Below are 25,043 nucleotides of genomic sequence, written 5' to 3'. Positions count from 1 at the left end.
ATTCACTTTTTTTTTTTATTTCCTTGTTTAAAATGTTTCAGCCCTCCAGTCAGAAAGCACAAACAATAACATGTGTCTTAGGTGGTCAACCACCCAACACAAATAACAAGAGAAAAAGACAAATAGCCAAAGTAAACAGGTTTGAACAATCTCCAATCTGAAAATTATCCATCCAAACTATTCAATGAACACTTTTGAATAATGGGGCCAAATGAGTATGTAAACCAATGCAGCTCCATTGACTTTATATTGATATCAGTTTACATCAGCCAAGACCCACAGAATATGTTCGCTGAAAATCATGATTGGTTCACAAGTGCTTTGTGAATCAAGAAAGGGGTTACGTTCATAATTAATATTATTCAGAAAGAACAGTTCTACCATCTGTACTCTATTGTCTTTGCCTTCCAATGCTAAACACCATTCATCCCCTATTCCCTTCCTACAATGTTCTGCTCTTTCAAACTATTAATATAATTAAATTTGGGGAGGGTGGACAATATACTGGCAAACTGACCCTATATTTATGAGAGGATGAACCAAAAATCTGGATCTGAATAGGTCCAAATGTAGTGGTTTAGATAGATTTCTGCTGTCCCCTAACAAAGGATTGTCATAAGAAAAGAAACCATATAAATGGCAAAGATGAAGGAAGAAAATTCTTATTGCAAACAAAACATAGAAGAGTTTCTCTGCTTCTGACTATTGGATAAATGCAAATGCAGGATTCTCTTCACTAAACTAATTTATCTATGGCAAAGTTCAAGTAATGTGTGTATCCTTAAACTCATATCAGCAGGTTCCAGTCTCTTCCCACAGCCACTGGTTCCCTAGCTAAAGGAGAAAAAATGTGTTTAGAAGCAAAGGACACTGTTCCCATCTTGCAAGCTATGTTTCCTTCCCTTAAAGGCATGCTGAATTGAACATAATTGACACCTAGCTCAGTGCCAGCTGAATTATATTAAATCTGTCTCTACAAGTGTGTGCCCCTTTGGCATTCAGTCTTTCACAGCTAAATCCGGCTATCTGGAAGTTAGGACATTGACAAAAGTTTGCATTTGTTTTCTGTGTGTATGGTTGTGGTGGTTTAACAGAAATTGAGAACCAAGGTTAAACTTACTGAAATAAAAGAAATGTTATATATCAGAATGTACTTTGTTTCTGGAAGACAGAGGTTGGATATGACAATTTACCAGGAATACTCAATCACTCTGACAGAGCACCTGAATCACAAATTGACTTTAATCCCAGTTGTTTCAAAATATATCCATATGTTTTTGCTATGCTCAGACGTTACTATGAGTGGGTGAACAATAATCAGAAGAACAAGTTAGATTACAGGTTCAAGAGGTAAAAAGTTCTATCTGGAGCCATGTGAATAACTGATTTTTTTTGGCTTGGTGGTAGTTCTGGGGGAAAAAATGTGATCAATCTGTAACAAGCGTTTTTAGAATTTTTCTGCAAATCCCAAAGTTTAAAAAAAATAATTTCAGGTCAAACAAAATATTTCCTTCAACCCAAAATGCTCTGGGAATGGAAAGAATGGGTCTGTAAGAGGAAAAAACAACTAACTGAAGTTTGTAAGATGGGGTAAAGTTAAGCAGAAAGGTGACTTCCCACCTCCCCTCCTCTCATATGACTAATAGAACTAATTGACTGAGAAATGATTTATAGGACCTCTGTATTTAGTCCAACATTTCTAGCTCTTCATGTCGCAAATATAGGTCTGGAAACTCCTTTCCTGAGCTGGTGCAGAAAAGGGTGGGCAAGACAGAAAAAGAAAGCTTTAAGACACCTTTGCACCTCCCTAATTCTAGGAGACAAATCAGCCCTGTCCCAATCTGGAGCACCCTTGGAAAAATTTTAATTGTTCTAGCTTGTATCAGCCCTCTGCAGTCCATTACACTGTCACACAACAGGTGGAGCACAATGCACTCTGGCCATGATCCCTCATATCTCCTCTTCAAGCCTGACATACTGAAAAACAACTCCTGTGACAGGAAAAGGGCAGGACAACATACTAGTAGGCAGAGAGCCCTTCCCCACTACAACTGGGAGATTATGCGGCGGTTCTTTATGACCCCTTTCCATCTCCAGAGTGACATAAAGTGTCCATAACTTCACCAAATCAGGGTCACAGCATCCCCAATTTAAAGCAATGTGATATTACTTTGTAACTCAGCTTTGTCCCTCCAGGAAAATAATAGCAAAGGTGAGAACTATACATAACTACATTGCTCCATTCCACTCAGTGCTCTCTACCTATAGTATCCTTACATATTTTTTTTACCAATTGAGCATATTCTCTAGCTAAGCCCTCAAAGTGTGCTTATAAATTGTCCTTACCTTTCAAACATAAATGTTATAATTATTCCTTCAGACAGCCTATAATTAATTATGGATTCAGAATTATTTAATATTTTGTGTCTTTGTCAGAAGACAGCACCTCTACATTTATGTTTGCCTTTGTTTTGTGTTTATTATTATCTTTTACTTTTTTATATAGCCAAACTGTTTGCATCTCAGACAGTGTTATCTATTTAAAATGACACATCCATAGCAATTATGTTTAAGTGTTTTACATTACCTTGAGGTTAAAAAAGCATTTTCTTCTACATAATTATATATTGCTCATGATGATTGATAGTTTGTTGAGTGCTGCATCATGAAATAGTGCCCTGAATATTACAATAAAGTAAGTCCCACCAAGTCTCCAGGTTTAGGAGCTGTCACACAGATCAGTCATTTTGTACTGCAATCACAGAGGCATCCCTAAAAGATTTAAGCAATCGTAAAAGAAAATGCATTTTTCACTTCCAGAGTGGGAACTGTTGATCATCATAATTCTGAGAAGCACTAAAATATCACAAGGAGAATAATCTTAAGACATTTCAGGTTCTTTCTACTTTTTCTCCTTCTCATGGTATTTGATTTGATCTTTAAGCAAGAGCACTTTTTTAGAATGAGTCCCTGAAAGAGGAAATATTTGTTATGTGCAACAAATCCACCAGAAAAGAACTTTCCTGATGGAGACAACCGCAGAAGTCCTCCAAGGGGGAGAGCTCTGAATGTTGAAACAAGGAACCATCCCTGCATCACTCGCATACATGCATACACTCTCTCTCTCCCACCCCCTCCCTTTATATCAAACTCCTCTGGCCAAAAATCTTAATACTCCTCTTTGACTCTTTATCAGGGCTGCCAAGCTGCAAGCTGCTCACTTGAAAAACTTATTTATCTGCTTTGCAAGATTTAAAATTAGTGTGGTAGCTGTCTGATCTCTTGACAAAATTATATATTTTCTAAATATTGAAACAAGGGCTACTTTGTTATTTGGAAACTTTAAAAAAGGCAGTACATTGTCTTATTTTTTATTTTGTACTACAGACCATATTAAAAGGCATAACATTACTCAAAATTGTTCTGTATTTTGGTTAAAAAAAATTAAAAAGTCTAAATGACTTAAGAGTTTGTGTTCCATTTCCAAAAGTGACTTAGACATGTATGGACAAATTTTCAAAGTATTTAAGTGACTAAAGATTCAGATAGGTGCCTAGTGGGATTTTCAAAAGCCCTAAACAGCATAGACACCTAACTGCTATTGAAATCAATGATCTCACTACACCCTTATTTGCATCTTTAAATAACTAACTTCCTTTGAAAATCTGCCCCTGAGTGCCTACGCCATTTTTCAAAATTGGACACAGGCTCGTTAGTCACTTAGGTGCTTTTGAAAATTGTACCCCTTGTAACAAAATTATGATAGCCCCTAATTCTTCAATAAGTGGCTTACTAATGTGAAGTAATCTACTCCTTTTGTTTGTTTATTTGTTTGTTTGTTTGTTTCATCTGACCATGTCTTGTGGGAGAAATTTTGAGAAACATTCTGTATGTTTGCAAGCCAAAAATTGTGCTTTGGTTTATTGGCATGCAATTTTGAGCAACCAAGATCTTCCATGCAGAGAATACTCAAACTGTGCATGCAAAAATAGTTTGGAGGTGGAGCAAAGGTTACTGAAAGTTATATGCCCAGGATTTTTTGAGAGGCCCACATCATGCCCATTTTGAGAGTTTGGAGCTAAATTTGTAACTCACAGGAAAAAAAGAGGGCAAAATTTAACTTATTCCCTCACAAAAAACATTACAATTAAAAGCAACCAAGAAGATTCACGTAGGAATGTAGCATAGCTGGGTGACATTTTGGAAGCACTACAACAAATCAAGCACTAATGTATAAAATGAACAATTCTTGTTCTTTGCAAAGACAATGGGATTTAGTAGTCATTGCAGTGTTATTTGTTATAATATTCAATTCAGTGTGAGCCAGAAAAGTCTAACAAGACTCTAACATTCCCTTCGGTTTGCATGCTAAACAGCCATTCTCGTTAACCAGAGTTACTCATACATAATTACGGAAGATGGAAAACTAAGTCAGTGCCCTTAACAATCACAGAAAATCAAAATAGGAGCCAGCTAGTGTAAAGACAATGCCAACATCCAACTTAATAGCATTTGGGGGATAATTCCCTTTATTTTTTTAACAGAAAAATAATAGCTGAAATCCGTCATTTAAAGAATAGCAAGTTACACTAAGGGTGAAAAATATAATTTTACAACAATATGACCCCATTTATTTCAGAGGCATTTCACAGGCATAAAATTGAAGCAACACCACTGAATCAAGGCATCTGTGGGCATGTCTACACTGCAATAAAATACCCACAGCACTGAATCTGAGAGCCTGGATCAATTGGCTTGGGCTCACAGGGCTTGGTCTGCAGGGCTAAGAATAGCAGTGTAGACATTTGGGCTTGGGCTGGATCCTGGGCTCTGAGACCCATCTCCCTCATGGGGTTTCAGAGCCTGGGCTCCAACCTGAGCCTCAATGTCTACACTGCTATTTTTAGCCCTTCAGATCAAACCGCACAAGTCTGAGTCCGCTGACCTGGACCAGATGGGTCTTTTTATTGCAGTGCAGACATATCCATACTCTCCCAATACCTGAGCACTATGACTGAGGGCAGGATTCTCCAATTTGTTAAGGCCTCTTTGTGTTCTGGAGATTCTCTGAGGAAAATTCCCCCTGTGCAGGGGGGATCTTTGCTTATGTACAGCTGGGGGAGGTAACATGGCTGTCTCCTACAGTAGTCCTCGTACTTAGTAAAGGGGGATGGGGATGGGGTAGGAGCATGCCAGGGCTGGAGAGAGTGTGGTGGAGCTGAGCTCTGTTATGTCCAATCCTTCACTGCTGTAAGAGACCCAACACCAGCGGCCAGTTTGTTTTGAATTAGACAGTCACAACTGGCTCCCTGCAGCCACTCCTCTCCATTATGTCTAAATTGTAGTTAGATGTTAGTGGGGAAACAGCACCAGGGTTCCTAATCCACCCTACCATGCCTTGGAGAACACATGGTATGTTTCAATTAATGTAAAGGTTTCTGCTTTCATTACAGCTGTCACAGACTTACTCCTTCTAATGCAGTTATTGTCATATAAAGTAAAACATTCATTAGATACACAGAGACACACTTTGAGCTCCTGTGGCATTAAGATACAGACTGCATTGTAGCAGGATGGAATGATCTGGTCCAAATACCCTTCAAGAAGGTGCAACATAAGTGTCCCTCCAAAGCCCGCCAGCTCTGCCAGTAGGCATACTGGAGAAATAGGCAGAGCCATGGCCTTGCTCAGTCCTTGACCCTCTCCATTCTCTTTAGGCTCTGTCCAGTATGTTGTTTTCTCCTCTTCCACCTGGGAAAGCTTTGTGCTGTGTTGTGCCCTCTGCAGCTGGGAGGATTTCTCCTGGTCAGTTCTGATTCTGAGTTATGCTGCTTACAGTTACTTTACTGCTGGGTCGTCAATAAAATAATTTAGAAAAATGTAAGTGTAAAATATCAATTTAAATATTTATGTTAAGCTAATATGTATGTTAATCGTTTTGAGGGATAAAGCACTTGGCAAAGCACACTGCTGTGCTTATTGCCAGATATTCATAACAGCTGGATCTAAATCATTCTCAAGCCTTACCCAGGAAGAGTAGATTACCTGTTGCTATGGTAGTAACAGAGTCCCACAAATAGATTAGGAAAACACAGGAGGCCAGTGCAATTGTAATTTAAATTAGTATAAGGCTATTTAGAATTTAAATCTTTTTTTTTTAAGGCAGTTTATTGAAAACATGAAGAGGAGCCCATGTGTATGGTGTATATACCCTATTGCGTATGAAACCAAATAAGGGCTTTAACCACTGACGGTCAGCAAATAAGGTTAAAGCATAATGCACACAATGGTTGATGAAAGTATTATTGGGGATTAAAAAATCTGCATGTGTGTGGCATGAAAGACCATATTCTGAGTTTGGGGCTCAGTGTGTGTAATTTCCATTGAGGTCAACTACCGCTGGGCATGCATATTTGAGGGAAGAATTTGGCCTGTAATTAACTGTATGCTGAGCAACTTCTATTATTTATTTAAACGGTGGTAGTGTGTAAAGGCCCCCATCAGGACTTGGAATTTGACAGACACAATGGATTGATGTTGCTCCTGGCCCAAAGATTCAACAAAATAATCTGAGCCAAGACTCATAACAAAGGTGTGTGACAAAATGAGGGGACCGGTGGGAGAGAGAGGATGAGGGTAGTGAAAATATGGTCATAGGTAACTATTGCACCACTTGACCTAGCATCATCATCATAACTATTTAGAATTAAATCAAATCAGCTATCCACAGATGCTCGCTGATTTCTTGTAGGCTTCACATATCTTCTAGATCTGTTTGTCTGCAGTGTTGTTGTAGCTGTGTCAGTCCCAGGATATGAGAGAGACAAGGTGGGTCAGGTAACATCTTTTATTGGACCAACTTCTCTCATTAACTAAAGTTGGTCCAATGAAAGATATTACCTCACCAACATTGTCTGTTTGTCTATCGTATTTCCAAGGCTCTTATCATCTTGGCCCCTAAGCATTTGAATTGGTTGAAAAATTTAAAATCTCAATTTCTAATTCCCTCTGACTCAATTTTTTTTTTTGGTCAACATCAATCCCTCACCATCTCTCAGGGCTAAATGTAAGTGAAAATGCTATTTTTCAACCACCTCTATTAAACATCATACAAAGTGAAGAACATCACAGTCCATCACAAAATGGTGTTACACCTCTACCCCGATATAACACTGTCCTCGGAAGCCAAAAAATCTTACCGCGTTATAGGTGAAACCACGTTATATCGAACTTGCTTTGATCCGCTGGAGCATGCAGCATGAACATCCCCCGGAGTGCTGCTTTACCGCGTTATATCTGAATTCGTGTTATATCGGGTCGCATTATATCGGGGTAGAGGTGTACTTCTCTTTCCCCTCATGGATCATTATGTGAATGCATGTGGCATTTTTGGTTTTGGGGGTTGCACTGCTATTGCTGTTTACAAGTGCCATTCCTGAGAGTCCTTGACTTTATGTCAAAGAATATCAGTATTCAAAGCAGCCTTGCATTTTGCTGTTGCCCTTGAATACACAGCATAGGCCAGTGACTAGTGCTCAGATAGCCTTGTGGACCTATGTCATATGTTATGTCATTCTTGTAACATCTCTCCAAATGGCTTCATGACCCTAAAAATCCTGGAGGCATGTTACTGAATCTGTTAGCTCTCAGTGGTAAAGCTTTGAAACCTAAAAGCTGAAATGCACTATCAAGGTTTGTTTTAAATGAAAAAATGTCAGATACCTTACTTTTAGGGTCGAAAATCAAATGCTTAAAACATTTGCTGACCTAAGTTATTGGTGCTTCAAATGAACAGTTTAAGCCCCCAATTCAGCAAGGTACTTAAACAGATTAATAATTTTAAGCATGTGAGTAGTGCTGTTGAAGTCAAAGTTACTAAAGTCACTTAAAATTACATGCATGTTCCAGCACTATGCTGAATTGGGGCCTACATTTATTTAGATGATAAATTCTTTGGGGCAGAGATTTTATACCTCTGTATTTTTACAATGCCTAGCACAATGGAGTCCTTTTCTTGGAGGTTCTTAGGCACTATTGTAATAAACATGACTAATAATAATAGTACATTTAAAGTACATCTGCTGTCTATGCTAAACATCTGCTTTTGGTATTGTATCCTTAAACCATAAACATTGGCTATGGTTGCACCTGGTATACAGGAGTCTGCATGGAAGTAAATCTTTGGTTTATAAACTGAAGGAGATGATGATTCAGGTTCTTTTGTTTATAGACGTGCAATTGCACTTGATATTTGGGGGAAACCTGCTCCAAAATTCTTTTGTTTTCAAACTGAACATGAAGATTCTAAATGGTTGAAAATAAAATTAAGTACATCTCAGTATATGGATGATTGGGACAGACGGATATATATTAATCCATGTTCATCATCTATAATTTGGTACCCTGTCTGTTTACTTTACCCATCCACACATTAATGAGCAACACTTCCCCCCGCACACACACACACACACATACACTTGGCTGCATTTTAATCTATTCACTAAAAATATTTAAGGGATAATGTTCATGCTGAACCAGATTTTTCATGTGGTTAAATGGCCAAGTGTGACTAAGTTCCATAGAAGGCATTTATTGTAAAGTGTAATCCAGTGTACTGAACATAATTCACTATTAATTGTTATATGATGATTATATGACAAGATACAATAAATGATAACTTATAATAATATATAAAGTATAATCTGTCATTCACTATATAGAATTCGAAGTGTCACAGCTCTACTTTCTTGCAATTTGCAGTGATATGACACTGGGTGCAGTGCATAGCTAAGGTGAATAATAATTTGAGGCAGTGGTTTGTGAGGAAATGACAGAAGAAATGCGATAACACTCATGCAGTATCAACGAGGATTTCAGTGTCCATAGTGAGGGTATAGGAACATTTGACTCTCCTGAGCTGCAATTCCTTTCTTTGGGAGGGCGGGGGGCAAGTGTTTTATAGCTTATTGAATAAAACATTAGATTGTAATAATATTTAGACTGTGATTAATTGGTTTGATTAATTAGATTACATTAATTTGATTTTAATGAATTAAGTTGTGAACTCTTGGGGACATGGATTGTCCTTTCATTCTTTGTGTAGTGCCTAGCACAATGGAGTGCTGGTCCATGATTGAGGCTCATGGGGGCTTCTGCGATGGAAATAATAGCTAACTAACTACTACTACTACTACTAATAATAACATAGTACAAATGTTCAGCACCAAAATACAGCATAAGCCATAAACATAGGGAATAATAGATTTAAACAAGAAATTCTTACACACATTAATACATATGACATAAGAAATCAAGTCAGAGAATAGGAGAAGGTGTCTTGAGAATGTACAGGGAAAAACTAAGCTGCTTGCATTCTGCTCTCACTTAATGCTAGTTTTACAATGCTAACTTGACTTGCATTAGTGTGAGATAAGAATTAGGCACTTAATTTTATCCTTCCTTTGCACACAGAGATCCACAGTTGCAGCTACAGCTACAAGATTAAGCCAGAAATTAATTACAAGAAAATAATGTATAGTTCATAATTTGGGGGTAAAAACATGTGGCTTGTATTTCTTGGGGTAACAGTATAAACAATTTGACCGTCAATCTTACAACCACATCTGTTTTCTTGATCCACTCAGTGTGCAATGGAAACACTTTGCAAAGGAAAGCAGGGTGTGATTGTCTGGCTAGGCCGAAAGAATGACAGGAGACATTACATATCGGTTTTATCGGACCGCAACTTTATTATTAGATAGATGTCTGGGACTACCCCGGCGGATAAAAAATGTACAGTGCAGGTGCAAAATTTGTGTCCCTCCAGCAATTCCCTTGCCAGGACCTTACCAATTCCAGCCAAATTTTTCTTTTGGGGGGGGGGGACTTCCACAGCTCCCCCCCTGTTTATCCAGGTACCTCCAGCAATTCCCTTGCCGGGACCTTTCCAATTCCATCCAATTCCAGGGGGGGGGGGAGGGAAGGAGGGGTTTCCACCAGTTTCCCCCCCCCTTTTCATTCAGGTCCCTCCAGCAATTCCCTTGCCAGGACCTTTCCGACCACCCCCCTCGCAGGAGGAGTTAAGGTGGACTATGATGATGGGGGGGGGGGGGGAATTTTGACTCCCTGCTGTACCAATCATAGGAGTCCCCAACTGCCCCCCGACTTCCTTAATTACCAAGCACCTCTCCTTAATTCCTTTTCCAGGCCATTTTTCCGTTCTTTTCTGCCTTCATTTATGGAGTACCTGCACTGAACATCCGCTATACAGTTAAATAAATAGTTGCGATATATGGCCTACCTCCCGTCATGCTGTGCATGAACAGAGCCTACCGGAACCTGCTGCGAGGAAGGCAATCCCCCCTCCCACTGCACCTGGCCAATATGATGGTAAGGGAAAAATTCCTTCCCAGCCCCCCTTAGCGTAATGCCCACAGCAGACATAACTAAACACCTGGCATATTTGTGACCTAATTAGGGAGGTAGGGTGGGTGCTGCCCAGCTTGCCCCAAGTGAATGAGGGAGGGGCCAAGCCCCATGCTGATCTTTTAAAATTCCTTATTCCTATGTGGTGAGTCATCCACCACGCTGACTACTTTTTCAGCAGCTTTACGTCTCCCCTCCTCCCTGCAAGCCAGAAGTCAGTGATCCACCATGCTGACTGCTCTTCCAGCAGCCTTACGTCTCCCCTTCCCGCCCAAGCCAGAAATCAGTGATCCACAACGCTGACTGATCTTCTAGCAGTCTTACGTCTCCCCTCCTCCCACCAAGCCAGAAAGCATTGCCCTCTTCTCCTGTCCAGCCAGAAAACCCCCCACCTGCTTAAAGTGCAGGGTGGTGACTCTTGCTTTTTTAGCTAGAGTCAGAGAGAGAAAGAGGTTTTATCAATATGCATATTGTGAAAGAGTCTTGCCTGGGTGATTAGCAATACTCTCATTTAGCAATTTTAGTTTATATTCTTGGGGAGGAGTATGCCTGACCTTGGTTGATCTGTGGTCTTTAGACAAAGTGTCTAACATGATTTGAACCATTTTCTTACTGTCTTCATAGGTGGATACTATATAGGGTTAAACAGAGGTGGATAACTTTTCTAAATTCTTTTTTTGAGAACCAGAAGGACCCATTCGTTATTAACCACTCAAGTCATATCTGTTCCATATATCCCTTACAAGGGGGTCTGATTCTCATTGTTTCATGAATGTGAATCAGGAATTATGCCTTGACTAGAAAATTGCTTTGACAGAAGACTCATAGCTGTCTAACTTCTTGAGACTCTGACTCTCAGATCCAAGTAGCAGGAAAATGGTTTTAATGGTTGAAGCATTATTACTGAAGCCAGATGAATTTACATTTCACAACCCTCCCCTGATTAAATTCCTTAATGCACCCTTATTGTACTTGGGGTCTAGAGGACATGCAGTAGTTTTCACCTTTAACTTTCGCGTTCTATGATTTTGTTTTCTGACACGTTAAAATTCTGTGTGTGTGAGTGTGTGTGTGTGTGTGTGTGTGTGTGTGTGTGTGTGTGTGAGAGAGAGAGAGAGAGAGAGATTAAGAAGTCCTCTTGGTAAAATCATTACTCATTTCTTTGCTAAAACAATGTGGCCTAGTTTATTTAAAGGAAAAAAAAAGCCTTTTCAAGTAACTTTCATTTATTCCAGCAGATTCCCATATATTTTAAAGTGTGTTTGTGTAAAAATACAGCTAGATCAAAATTATTTATTTTACTTACATATGGAATACATTAATTGTAGAAGTTCAACCTGATTAAGAAATTAGTTGCCAACACAATGCTTTCATTTATTTCACTGCTCTGCCCAGAAAACAATCAAACAAGCAATCAGTTGTACAATTTTATACAGCAGCACGGACTAATGTGAAAGCCTCTTGGCAGCATGTGGTGGATGTGATGATGATAAAGCAATGAACATAAAGAGAATTGGTGAGCAACAAATTAGTAAGAAAGCACATAAAAGTACTTTGTATCCCTACTTGGTGCTTTGGTACTTACTCAGCCACATTGAGATTAATTTGTTATCATACAATTAGTCATGTATTTCTTTCCTGGAGAGGTCAGAAAATTTTATGTGTAATTTTCTTTTACTGGAAAAGGCATTTTATATTCCTCAAGAAACAAAATAAATAGACTGGCTAAATCTTTGTGAGAGAAGTGATCTCCTATAGCGGAAGCTAAAGTGGAGGAAGAGGGTGTCATTTTTCTGTTTTAAAATGTGATCATGTGATAGGCAAATAGCAAACTGCCTTGGTTTGAGGGGACAGCTCAGTGGTTTGAGCATTGGCCTCCTAAACCCAGGGTTGTGAGTTCAATCCTTGAGGGAACTGCTTGGGGATCTGGGGCAAAATCAGTACTTGGTCCTGCTAGTGAAGGCAGGGGGCTGGACTTAATGACCTTTCAAAGTCCCTTCCAGTTCTAGGAGATGGGATATCTCCATTAATTATTATTATTGGTTACATAAACAGATGGTATAATTTCCAATTGATACTGAGTGACTTTCTCTAGTTAAGGGCTAGATTGTGCCTTTGAGTCACATGCACTTGATATGAGGGTATGCACATATCAACACAAGGTTTTCATGGCCTCTGGAGGATCATGGGCCATAGCAGCCCTAGTTTATAATACTCTTTCACAGGATGCAACATTGATATCCACCCCACAAAAGAATAACCACTTGGCTGGAATAACAAGCTGAGCTGGCCCAGACCCTGGTCCTGCCAATTAGTGCTGTGTGAATAACTGAATTTTTGATTTGCTAGCAGTTCTGAGAAAAAAGTTACTTTGGGGTTAAAAAAATGTTCAAAAAGAAAAAAATTAAGTGACCAAAAGTTTGGGAAAAAATCACTTTGGGTCAAATGAAAAATTTCATTCATCCAGCAAATAAATGTTTTGTTTCATTTACAAGCTTTTTAAGAGGGCTTTTTTTGCTAAATAAAATTGAACTACATTTAGAAAAGAAAAGTAATTCTGAATTTAAAACATCAAAACATTTCATTTTAAAAATGTTGAAATGAAATATTTTAATTTTTTCAGAATTCCTTTTTTTTGTTTTTTATTTTTACTGAAACAATTCAGCAAATTTGACACAAATTTGCAAAATGTTTTGATAGACCTGAATCTGCAATTTCCTGCAAAAAGAGTTTCAGCCAAAAAAGTTTGCCAACCTTTACTGCCAATATCCTGTAGAAAGGCTAGTGACTACAGTCAGCATGTACCTCTAGCAGTGCCTCTAGCAGGGCCAAGTTCAGGGGCAATTCGTCAATTAGAAAGTCATTTATGAAGTCATACTACATTACCTTTGCAGGGCTTGTCTTCACTAGAAAAGTACATCAAGATAGAACACAACTTTGAGGAAGCCTATAAACCAGTGGTGGGAACCTGCGGCCCGTGGGCCGCACGTGGCCCATCACGGTAATCTGCTGGCAGGCCACCAGATAGTTTGTTTACATTTGCACAGCCACCCTCAGCTCCCAGTGGCTGCGATTCACCGTTCCCAGCCAATTGGAGCTGCAGGAAGTGACAGGGGCCACAGGGATGTGCTGGTTGCCTCTTCCCGCAGCTCCCATTGGCCGGGTTGTGGGCAGCCGTGCAAATGTAAACAAACAGTCTGGCAGCCCACCAGCAGATTTCCCTGACAGGCTGCAGGTTGCCCACCACTGCTATAAACCAATGGTTCCCAAACTTTTATACTAAGGCAACCCACCAACTGCATGTTGTCTTTTCTTGTGAGCCACCATTACATAAGTGAAACCTCCGCCCTTGGCACCACACACCTAATCCTGACCCTGTCTGGAGGGGAAGCTCTGGAGGAGGCAGCACCCTGCAGAGGCAGCACCTGTTTCTGGGCCCAGCTCCCTGCTCTGAGCATTAGGACCTGGCACATGGGATCACAATGCCATTCAGGTTTGACCGGTCTGCCCCATCATGGCAGAGGGGTGGCTGGGCTGAATTTGAGTGAGTGGCATGGTGATATGGTTGGGCCAAACCTGAGTGCTGTTGTGACCCAGTGTGCCAGGTCATAACACGTGGAGTGGGAATCTGGGCCCAGTCCCACGGGACAGTAGCTACCACTGCGGTGTGAGTATGGAGTGGGTTCACTCTTCATCAGGCCTTCCCTCATCACCAGCTAGCCTGGGACTCAGTGATGGGTTAATCCAGTCCTTGATGTGGTGACCCATCTAGAACCTTCCTGCACCCCACTGGTGGGTCAGGACCCACCTTTTGGGAAATATTGCTATAAACTAACAATGTTGACTACCACTCTGCAGTCGTTCTTTGCCTATTGGGGCCAGGTTTTTCCCACAACTAGCTGACATAATAATGAAAACAACTTGTCCCTGTCTCCATTGACTGCAAAACTGTGATCAGCACTGTGTCTGTGTGAGCCAGGAGTCCTGAATGTCTAGCTACTTTAAAGATGCAATTTTCTAGTGAAGACAAGGCCAGTTAAACTCCTATATGAGCCACTTATAACCACTCGCTTGAAGTCTAAGTGGGTGTAAATTGCATACTGAGGAACTGTAAGCAGATGTAAATTAAATAGGGTGGGGATTGCTTTAATTTACACCTTCCAAGCCTTGGCATATTAGTTATTCCCAGTTAGACTCCTTCATGCTTAGGCAGAGTGGGTGTAAGTGACTCTGAGTTCATGGGGGTATTGCTGGGTCTTGCTGGCCCTGAATCAGTTTGTTTTAAAGATTTTTCATACATATTCTAAACCATACAGGTGACAAGCTGAATAATTATCCCAGCAACTTGAAATCTACTCATATGTGCTAAATGAGTTTAAAGTAGTTTCAGATAGTACACCTGCCCCAGAGTCCCTTCCTGTCAATTTTTAGAATTTTCCAGTTACGTTTTCCCCCTTAAGACCCACACAAAACAGCAGGGAGAATGAACTGACTGTACAGGAGAAATTATGAAATTGACTATATGCAAAGTCCTGTAAAAAAGCAAAACTGTAAATAAACCAATAAAATTATGTGTTGGTTTCTTGAGGACTGCATGAGTAATTATATTCTCCAGGCATTTTTTATGAATTGGCCCATTGATTAACCCCACTAATAGGTCTGGCAGTTCTTGGCTGGCTTTCACTAGCCAGAAGCAACAAGGATTTCCCACCTACTCATGTAATGGACTCCTTAGAGCTTTTGATGCTCCCATGTGTGTAATGGAACCTAACTCACTCAAGGGTTCCAGGATGGTTATGCTCTGTTCTTTGGTTTGGGATTCTCTGCTCCAGGATATTCATCTCATATTTGATTTATCTTTTTTGCAGAGTAGGATGAGAGTTCTTAGCAGTGGTTAGTGCTTTAACCTTGTGTTTAGTTTATTTGTTTTGAATGATTAGCCCTTTCATTGCCTGGAGCACTTCTTCCAGCTATGGTTTTCCATTGGCTATGGAGAAGGAAAAAGTTTTGTTTGTTTGTTTGTTGTTGGTTTTTGGGGAGGGGGTGGGGGGGAGGGGATGTTGCATCCATTGCTGTGGTGGCATCGTCCTATAAGAAGTGGTTGTGCTCTTATAGGAGGAGATTTTCCTTAAAGGGTAAATTTTGCCTTCTCTGACACATTTTCTATAAGGAGAATGTTACAGTAGCTTAATGATTATAGTTCAGATTCAGCTTAGACAGGTGTCTCAGGAGAAAACCCTCTAAAATATGTTCACAGAAATGTTGTGCTAAGTGTTGAAAATTGACTAAATTACTTGCAGTAGGTGGGGGCACGTAATCCAGTTTGCTTCTCTTCCAAATCCTATGACTCATATTCACCTTCATAAATGTTATTTTTTGATTTGGGAAATACTTCTGTTCATCTCCTTTTTAAATTCCTGCTGCACTTTTAAACAGTCAGTAGTAAATCCCATAGACCCAGCTACCTAATCTCTTCTATACGCTAAGCAACCCTTCCCCTTTTTTAAAAAAAAATAAGGATTGCTATTTGCTGGTCAGCATTTGAAAAGTTACATAAAAAGTGAGGGCAAATGATGAATATATGGCTTTTTAATTATATTCACTTTGAGAAAATATGCAGTGGGCAAAGGTGAATAGCAGATATTTTTAAATAGTTGTCTTAAAACACTCACACTAAATCTAGATGGGCCAATTGCTTGAATAATGCAGTTATACAATTTACCTTAATATATATTTAAAAGGTTTGATTCATTAATTATTTCATACAGATATTATTTAGCTGGTAATTAATGCACAATGTAATCCATATCTATAATTATTTCTATTGTACATCTGATTTTATGGGGACTTGCTGGATTTGCTTGCTTAATATTTTGAATGAAAAATGGACATTTACAGCCTGAAGCTGTAATGATCTGTGCAAACAGCAGTTCTTGAAAGGTGGTGGTGGTACCAGGGGTCACAGACCCAACCAAAAAAAAAAAAAATTACTATTGAGTCAGATTGCCAAGGGGCATCCTTCAAGCACTGTTTTACTAAAGCTGCTGTGGCCAGATTATGATAGCCTTCCCCCACCTCCACAGCACTTTTCTCAGACCTGTTAAGCACTGGCAGACAGACTGCACCTGTGCCTACACAGAACCACATTGAGGTCAAAATGGGGCTCAGTGCAGGCCCTGAGATCCACATCTGGAGATCTGATTGCAGGATCCAGGCCTGGGCAAAATGCTACTCTTTTACACCAATATAAATCTTTAAGAAAAATGTGTACTGCTGTGTCTGCATCCACGCATTTTCTGCTGCCTCTTCTAAATGTATCATTTAGTTGTATGTATCTTTTGTTTTGCAAATGTGCATCCAGCTGTTACATGGGGTTCTGGTGGGTAGGAAACCTCAAACAACTCTTTTTAGTCTCCTATTTTCCCATTAGGATGTACTAGGAAAGGAAATGAAATCTGTGCTATATTGATGATTTATTGCAGGAAGGAATCCAGTTTACACAGAGAAAAGTGCTATTTTAATTTTACACACTTCAATAACAACGTGTACATATGTTCAACCTGTAGGTGCTGCAGTAAAAGATGACAGTCTGTGATTGTTTTCTGAATAAAGGGACCACATAAAACCTAGCTTCACTTTTAATAGTATTATTCTAAAGTCTTTTATGCCATAATAAAAAAGAAGCTTGCTAATAAATTATTTTTTTAGAAATGCATATCCATAATTTCTAAGTCCTCAAGAGCACAGTAAACCATTTGCATATGCCATTTTATTATCTTTTCCCCCCATCCCTTACAATATGTTTATACACAGTGGCACGTTTATTACAATAAAGCAGTTTGTTTATTATGCATTTAAAAATCATATAAGTAGTTTTCCAAAGTTCCATAAATGTCTGTTGCTGTTCTTTGGCTGTAATCAACCCTTTGAAGCTGGCAAGTTAGGAACTCCTGCTGTTTGTGCTAATACATTTTACATTAGTGTGGTGCTTCAGGAAAGCTAGATTTATTGTGTCAAAATGTTAAATAAATAAATATCCCAATGTGAAGGAAATATAAGAATAGTAAGCAGCCAATATGGCTTCATCAGGAGTTCTTTAATGACCAGAAATTCAAAAAGGAATCCTACAAAAAATGGAAACATGGATGAACTGCTAATCAGAAGTACAAAAGAATAGCACAAGTGTGTAGGGCTAAAACTCAGAAAGGCTACGGCACAAAATGAATTACACCTAGCAAGGGATATAACTGTCAATAAGAAGAGGTTATTTAAATACATTAGGAGCAAAAGAAAGAGGAAGACAAATGTATGTCCTCTACTGAGCAGCAAAGAAGAGCTAATAATTGATGAGATCAAGAAGGCTGAGGTGCTTAATGCCTATTCTACTCCAGTCTTCACTAAAAAGGCTAATGGTGACCAGCATGGGGGGTGGGTATAAAAAGCCAGGGAAGGCTAAGCTGCTGGACACCTGGGCTGCAGTGGCCCCATCCCTTCCCCAAGGACCCCACCGCTGCTGCTGCTGTCTACCTGAACATGTCTCCTCCACTCCCCCCCCCCCCCCCACACACACACACGGCGGTCCCTGGTGCTCGCTGCATCCCTCCTCCTCAGGGATGGAGGAGTGAGGAGGGATATAGAGATCCAGCTGCAGGCGGGCGAGTGAGGAATCTTGGCTGGGCACTGGGGCTGGCGGCTGGGCCAGGGGCCTTTTCATGGGCGGGAGGGAGGCTGGCAACTAGGGCGGGAGGGCTGGGACCCCTCAGGGCTTCTGCTGTTATGGGGATGGGGTTCAGGGCTGTGGCATGCTGGGGGCAGGGCCTTGGGCAGAAGGGGCGGGGCTGGCGGGCTAGCCTCCCCAAAGCGGGGCTTCACCTGCCGCCCATGGTGACCAGATACTCTACACAATTAATATTAACAATGAAGGGAAAACTGCTAAGACTAGTGTATCTAATTTTACCTCCTGAAATCGTGGTATGAAATAATTGCCATGCTCAAGGGATCATTGCCATACTTCCAGTTTTTGCTCCATCAATTTTTCAGAAAAGAGAGTACCTTTAGGTACATAGAAAACAATGATCTTTTGTGGAACAGGGTATATATTTGCATTCACTATTCAGTGTAACTGGAAAGAGACCGTTAAGAAATTGTGAAGGCTAACAGCAGTATCACCTAGACCAGTTTTCTTATGATAAGCCAAAGCATATGTTACCTAGCTGGTCCCCCCTCTACAAGCTTGGACAGAGATATGGTTAGCAAAAGACGAAAACAGCACAAATCTCCATGTTTAAAAAGCCAGCCATAGCATTCCGAAGAAAATGAAAAGACCAGAGGGACCTACATCAACCATAATTATGGGGGCAAGTCACAGCAAAAACAAAAACAAACAAATAAAAAAACCTCTTAGATTTCTTGTTCACATAACGTTTTGAAAAACTACATACTTATTAGAGCAATTAAAAATAGTCCACCTTGAAACAGAAAGTGATATTCAGCCTTAATTATAGGCTGGCTCTGTGCTATAATTAGAGCTGGTTGAAATTTTTCAAACTATTAGATGTGGTTGGAATTTTTCAAACTATTTTTTTCATTTTTTTTTTTTTGGTTTTGAATGTTTTGGTTTGACAAAATTAGAAAACCAAAGAAAAGAATGAACAAAAACTATTTTTTCTGGTTTTTCTTTTTTTAGTTTAATGTTTCTCCCCCTTTTTGCACTGGCAAAGTGAGAAAAGAAAAAAAGCTAGGGGGAGGAAAAAGGTGGAGGAGAAAGAAAACAGGAAAAATCCCACATGCAAACAATTTCTAAACAGAAAATGTCCTAAAACATTTTTGCAAAACAATTCAAATTACTACAAAAATGTGTTCCTTTTCAAAACCAATAGAATGAAAATGACTTCAATGTTTTTGAAGTTTTTCTCAATTCTTGTCGTCCCCCCTCTTTTTCTTTGAGCAGCTCCCACACCTATATTGAACTGAATGAAAGGTCCTATGAAGAGACAGAGAAGACCAGCTACTAATGGAGATGGATGTGTTATAAACTTAGTGTAGCAGAGTGTTAAAACATTCTAGGGCACTTTTCTGAAGCTGAAGCCATAGCAACATATGAAACCTAATGAGGTGTGGCTTGATTGGCAGGCAAGCCTAACTAGAAGAGCTGGTTGAGTATTGCAAAAATAGTATTCATGAACATGCATTTAAATTTGAATGAATTAAAGCAAACTTAGACTCTTACCTCTCTTTTTTCTTTATTAAATTGTCTCACTTGTGTGCTCATGCTTTCAGTTTCTATTAGTAATTTACCTGTTTTATTCTTCTACTATCTTGCAATGAATACTGCCCCTCAATCGTTCCTCAGCCATTTCATCCACATACTATGATTTACTACTTGACAAAGAGGGGAAATAAAATCAATTCTTGTACTGAATGTTGTGGCAGCCAGCTAGTCTTCCTACATCCTGAACTGTTCCTACTAACAAATGCTCTTCCTTTAGTTTGCAAAACATCTTTGCATACAGTTAAGTATCTCTATCTTTGCAGCCTATTGCATAAGCACTAAAATTCAACCTTTCTGGTTGGACTGTACAAAAGCATTCCTAGCACAGGTGTATTATTATTAGTGCTACAAAAGCATTACTGCAAACATTTCCTTTGGTCTGTGATTTTTGCACTCTTGCTTTTTCATTTCTGTCTAAACCAAAGTAAGAAGGATGAAGCATTGACTTGAATATCTAAGATTTTCTTAATGAGTGTTTTTGAATTTCAGGCCTGGTTTAAGTGGTGTGTATGACCATCTGTGAAATGTGGGAAATTACCCTTTCACAGAATACCTTTTCAGTGTCCAAAAATGCATCTTTATACATCCCAAACTGCTGACTCCTTCAAGGAGTTCGGGATGGAATTTGGCCTTCTATAATAGGGAGTTTTCATAGGGTCAGACTTAAAGGCCATCTTTCACTCACCACTGTTGAATTCTAGCAACCTTTTGTGTGTTGTTAAGTTTGGAAAGAGGGCAGCAGGAACTTGGTGCAGCACCTGGTACAAGGAGCACAGACAGTGTTCCTCCAAACACGAGACATGTACCCTACCACAACAAGACACTCCACTGTACATGCTTCTCCCCCTGGACAGGGGATTGGAGGACAAACACCACATGAAGTATATTAGTCATGTTGCTTATTGCACCACTGGAAGGTGTTCAGATACTATGGTGATGCACAAGACAGTGGTTCTCAACCATGGGTACGCGTATCCCTGGGGGTATGCAGAAGTGTTCCAGAGGGTACTCAAGTAATCTAGATCAGAGTTTTTCAACATGGGAGTTGCAGCCCCCATGAGGTAGGGGTCATGGGACGGGTTTAGGGGGATCGCAAGTGCAGGGCCGGCATTAAGGGATAGCAAGCTGGGCAATTGCCCAGGACCCTACACCACAGGGGTCCCTGCAAAGCTAAGTTACATGCGTCAGCCCCACTGCTTGGGGTTTGGGCTTCAGACAAGGCTCAAAAGTGAAAAACAGGCTCAAGTATCACACTGAAATGTAAGTACAATATTTATATTCCAAACTATTTATTTTATAATTATCTGCTAAAAATGAGAAATTATGCAATTTTTCAGCAATAGTGTGATTTGAAACTTTTGTCTCTGATTTTGAAAGTAAGTAGTTTTTAAGGGAGGTGAAACTTGGGGTACACAAGACAAATCAGATGCCTGAAAGGGGTACAGTAGTCTGGAAAGGTTGAGAACCACTGAGGTATAGAATAAAATGGAAGGACGAGGACTGAGAGGAACATGAGGTGCAAGAACACCAACAATGAAGTCTGCCTTAATACAGCAGCAGTACTTAGCCTTAGAAGAGAAGGAAGAGAACATAGTTATAAGCTGCGTGTAGACAGACTGGAGGAGTTCCCTGGTAAATGGGGAGAAAGACTTTGAGCCTATGTCTAAGGAAGGCTGACCCAGTGGGTGCCAGCTTCTTGTCTTCTGCTGTTTCTCAGCCTCGCTCTTGGTGACCAAGGCTGTAGGCATAGATTTCCTTGGTCTTCCTAAGGTAAGGAACCTGCTTGAGGCAGAATGGAGTTCACTAATGGCCATTTCTGGCTTTATCATCAGGACAGAGGGTGAAATCCTGGCCTCAATGAAGGCCATGGGATTTTTACCATGGACTTCAATGCAGCAAGGATTTCACGCTGACGTAGCTCCCCTTCTGTTACATTTAGTGCCATAGATAAGAACAAAACAAAACCCCTAAATAATTGTATAGTTGCTTGAAAACATCAGTATTAAATTATTTTGAAAAGGATAAGAAGAGCTGGGCACATACTGAAAAAGATTTATGAATATTCACCTGAGTAAAAAACTATATCTGTTTCAACAACATTAAGCATTTTTTTCATTTTCTGTGAACATTAATACCACCAATTATTTGGTTCTCAAAAGTGTTTGTGAAAGTGAAAATCTCGAATACTATTCCAATTCAGGTGCATATGCCAGAAGTATTCACATAGCCATCTGAAATCTTTGATTTTCTTTCCCTGTTTATAAGGTTTCAGGTGTCAACTCAGGAAGTAGAAACAATACAGAATGACTTACTTGAACAATTACATACCACAAATGATGACTAATAAAAGACATGATGCTAGATGTTTAGGAATGGCCCTTGGATGCCTAGTGCAGCAGTATGTATAAATGCATATCTCTAATTATTTTTCCCCACCTGTATCTCTTTGTATTGTTAGCATGTGACCCATTATTTTTATTATCTCCTTGTTCACCCCTCTCCCCCTCCCTCTGCTCCTTCCCAAACAGGTTTATGGATTCTCTTTTGAATTCTTCCATGAGGGACAACATAATCTGACCTCCACTTCCTGGAACTGGTAGGAGGTTTAGCCTGAAACCGATGGATATCTGGACATACATCTAGATCTGAGAAAACTGTTTATGCAGAGTGGGGAGGGAGTCTCAGCATCTGCACTCTGCTCCCTGAGCTCCTCCTCTTCACTACAATTTTGCTTGTACAGAAAGTGGCCATCACCTTAGTATTTGGGGCATGGAGTTTTATCTTCACAACAGCCCTGTGAGGTAAGGAAGTATTATTCCCATCTTATAGATGGAAACCAAAGCACAGAACAGATGAATGACTTGTCCAAGGTCACACAGGACGTCTGTGGCTGAGCCAGGACCTCTTGTGTCCTAGCCAACTTAAATCCTATTCAAAAATTTGACATGAAACCTGCATGTTTGTGAATTTCAGAGGCTTCTGCAAAGGTAAAAATTTGGAGTACTTTTAAATTGTGCCATAGATTTCGCACTCAGCTCTAGATATTACACACCCAGCTTTTCCCTCTCCACTTTTTTGTCTGCTTCTTCCAAAAGTTGAGATGTATTGGTCACAATCTCTGAATTAGCATTGATGGTACTTAATTAAGTTTCAATTTCTCTTAATGAGTGGCAAAAGCGACTTATATCATAACATGCTCTGGGTAAGGCTTGAACTCACAACCTTAGTCTCACACTACCCAGCCTATCTATATAAGTACTACACAGTAACCAATTACTGAGGGCTGGTCTACACTATGTCGTTAGATCGACATTCCTTGCATTGGGGCAAATTTATAATTAGCTTGTCTACACTACAGAGCCTTTCCCGCTGACCTAAAGGGCTTTTAAAATTGACACCTGTACTCCACCTCAACGAGAGGAGAAGCACTAGATTTGACCTTCCCAGGTCGAATTAGGGGTAGTGTAGATACAGAACAGTGTATTTCGACTTGTTTGGCCTCCGGGAGATGTCCCAGAGTGCTCCAATGTGTCTGCTCTGGACAGCACTTTCAGCTCCACTGCACTTCAGCCAGGTAAACAGGAAAAGCTCCGGGAACTTTTGAATTTCATTTCCTGTTTGATCAGCATGGAGAGCTCACCACCACAGCTGACCATGGCTGCCCAGGTATGCAAACGTGCTTCAGCGTGGAGCATACAGGAGACACCGGATTTGATTGCTGTGTGAGAAGAGTCTGTGCAGGCAGAGCTCTGAACCAACAGAAGAAATGCTGACATCTATGCCAAAATCACACAGGGCATGGGGGAAAAGGGCTACACCAGGGACACACAGCAGTGCCGTGGGAAAATAAAGGAGCTCAGGCAAGTGTACCAGAAGACAAGGGAGGTGAATAGTCACTCTGGTGCTGAGCCACAGATATGCCGCTTCTATGAGCAGCTGCATGCAATTCTAGGCAGGGACCTCACCAGTACCCCAACATTCTCCATGGATACTTCCCAGGGGACCCAGGTAGCCACTGTCAACAACAAGGAGGACATTGTTGCTGAGGAACAGGAGGAGGAGGAGAATGCACAGCAGGCAAGTGGAGGATCCATTCTCCCCGACAGCCAGGACCTTTTCCTAACTCTGGAGCCAATCCCCTCACAGGATCCACTGGTGCAGGACTGGTACCTCTGGTGAGTGCACACTTGTAGTAACACTACAGGGGTTAAATGCAATTGTGGTTACTGTTTAATTTGAGGTAAACATTTGGGATACAGTGGCGGGCAGTGAAGCCACACAAAGGGTGCTCCCCAGAAAAGCCTGTTTATGTGCCAAGAGTTTCCACACTAAAAAATGTCCCCGGGCGTGCCCTCACACCACCTACCCTTTTGTGTGTGCTTAGCATGCCTGCCTGCAAACCAAAATCTGCTGCCCAGCACTCTGCCATGTGTTATACCTTACTGACGGGCTCTTCTTTTAAAACACAAAATTTGGCCGTGTACCTCAGGGAATGTATTTACTGCTGTGAATTGTTTCATTCATCACAACAGTTAACCTTTTGTTTTCAACAATGTATGCTTTTCCTTGCAGCTGCAGCATTTTCTCTGAGTGCTTCCTCCACTTCAGCACAAAGGCTGTCCCAAATTAGAAGGCGAAAAAAGAGGACAAGGGAAGAGATGTTCTGTGATTTGATGCATTTCTCTGAGGCTGACAGGGCCCAGCTCCATGCGTGGAGGCTCACACTCTCAGAGAGCATGCGCATTGACCAAGAGGGCAGGAAAGCAAGCAGGGAACAAGAGCGTAACACGCAAGAGGAGATGTTGCGGCTTATGGGGGAGCAAACAGACATGTTGAGGCATCTGGTTAAGGCACAGGAAAGGCAGCTAGACCTTAGAGTCCCACTGAATCCAATAATAAACCAGCTGCCCTCCTCACCAAGATCCATATCTTCCTCTCCCAGACGTCAAAGGGTACGTCTATACTTATCTCCGGGTCCGGCGGTAAGCAATCAATCTTCTGGGATCGATCCCGGAAGTGCTCGCCATCGACGCCGGTACTCCTGCTCCGCTAGAGGAGTACGCGGAGTCAACGGGGGAGCCTGCCTGCTGCGTGTGGACCCGCGGTAAGTTCTAACTAAGATCGTTCGACTTCAGCTACGTGAATAACGTAGCTGAAGTTGCGTATCTTAGTTCGAAGTGGGGGGGTAGTGTGGACCAGGCCCTAGAACGTGGGGTGGGAGTGGGAGGGGGGAAGCTCCATTATCCCTTGAACTCAACTCCAGGGGATGGTTCATGGAGCAGAAATCTCTCATTCCCACAGCTTTGATTGCTAAACAGTACAATTGTAATAAGCTATATGTCCTTGC

The sequence above is a fragment of the Emys orbicularis genome, chromosome 2 (genome assembly GCF_028017835.1).
Source record: "Emys orbicularis isolate rEmyOrb1 chromosome 2, rEmyOrb1.hap1, whole genome shotgun sequence".
Classification (NCBI taxonomy): Eukaryota; Metazoa; Chordata; order Testudines; family Emydidae; genus Emys; species Emys orbicularis.
The sequence above is the reverse complement of the archived record's forward strand: the minus strand, read 5'-3'. Positions refer to the sequence as shown.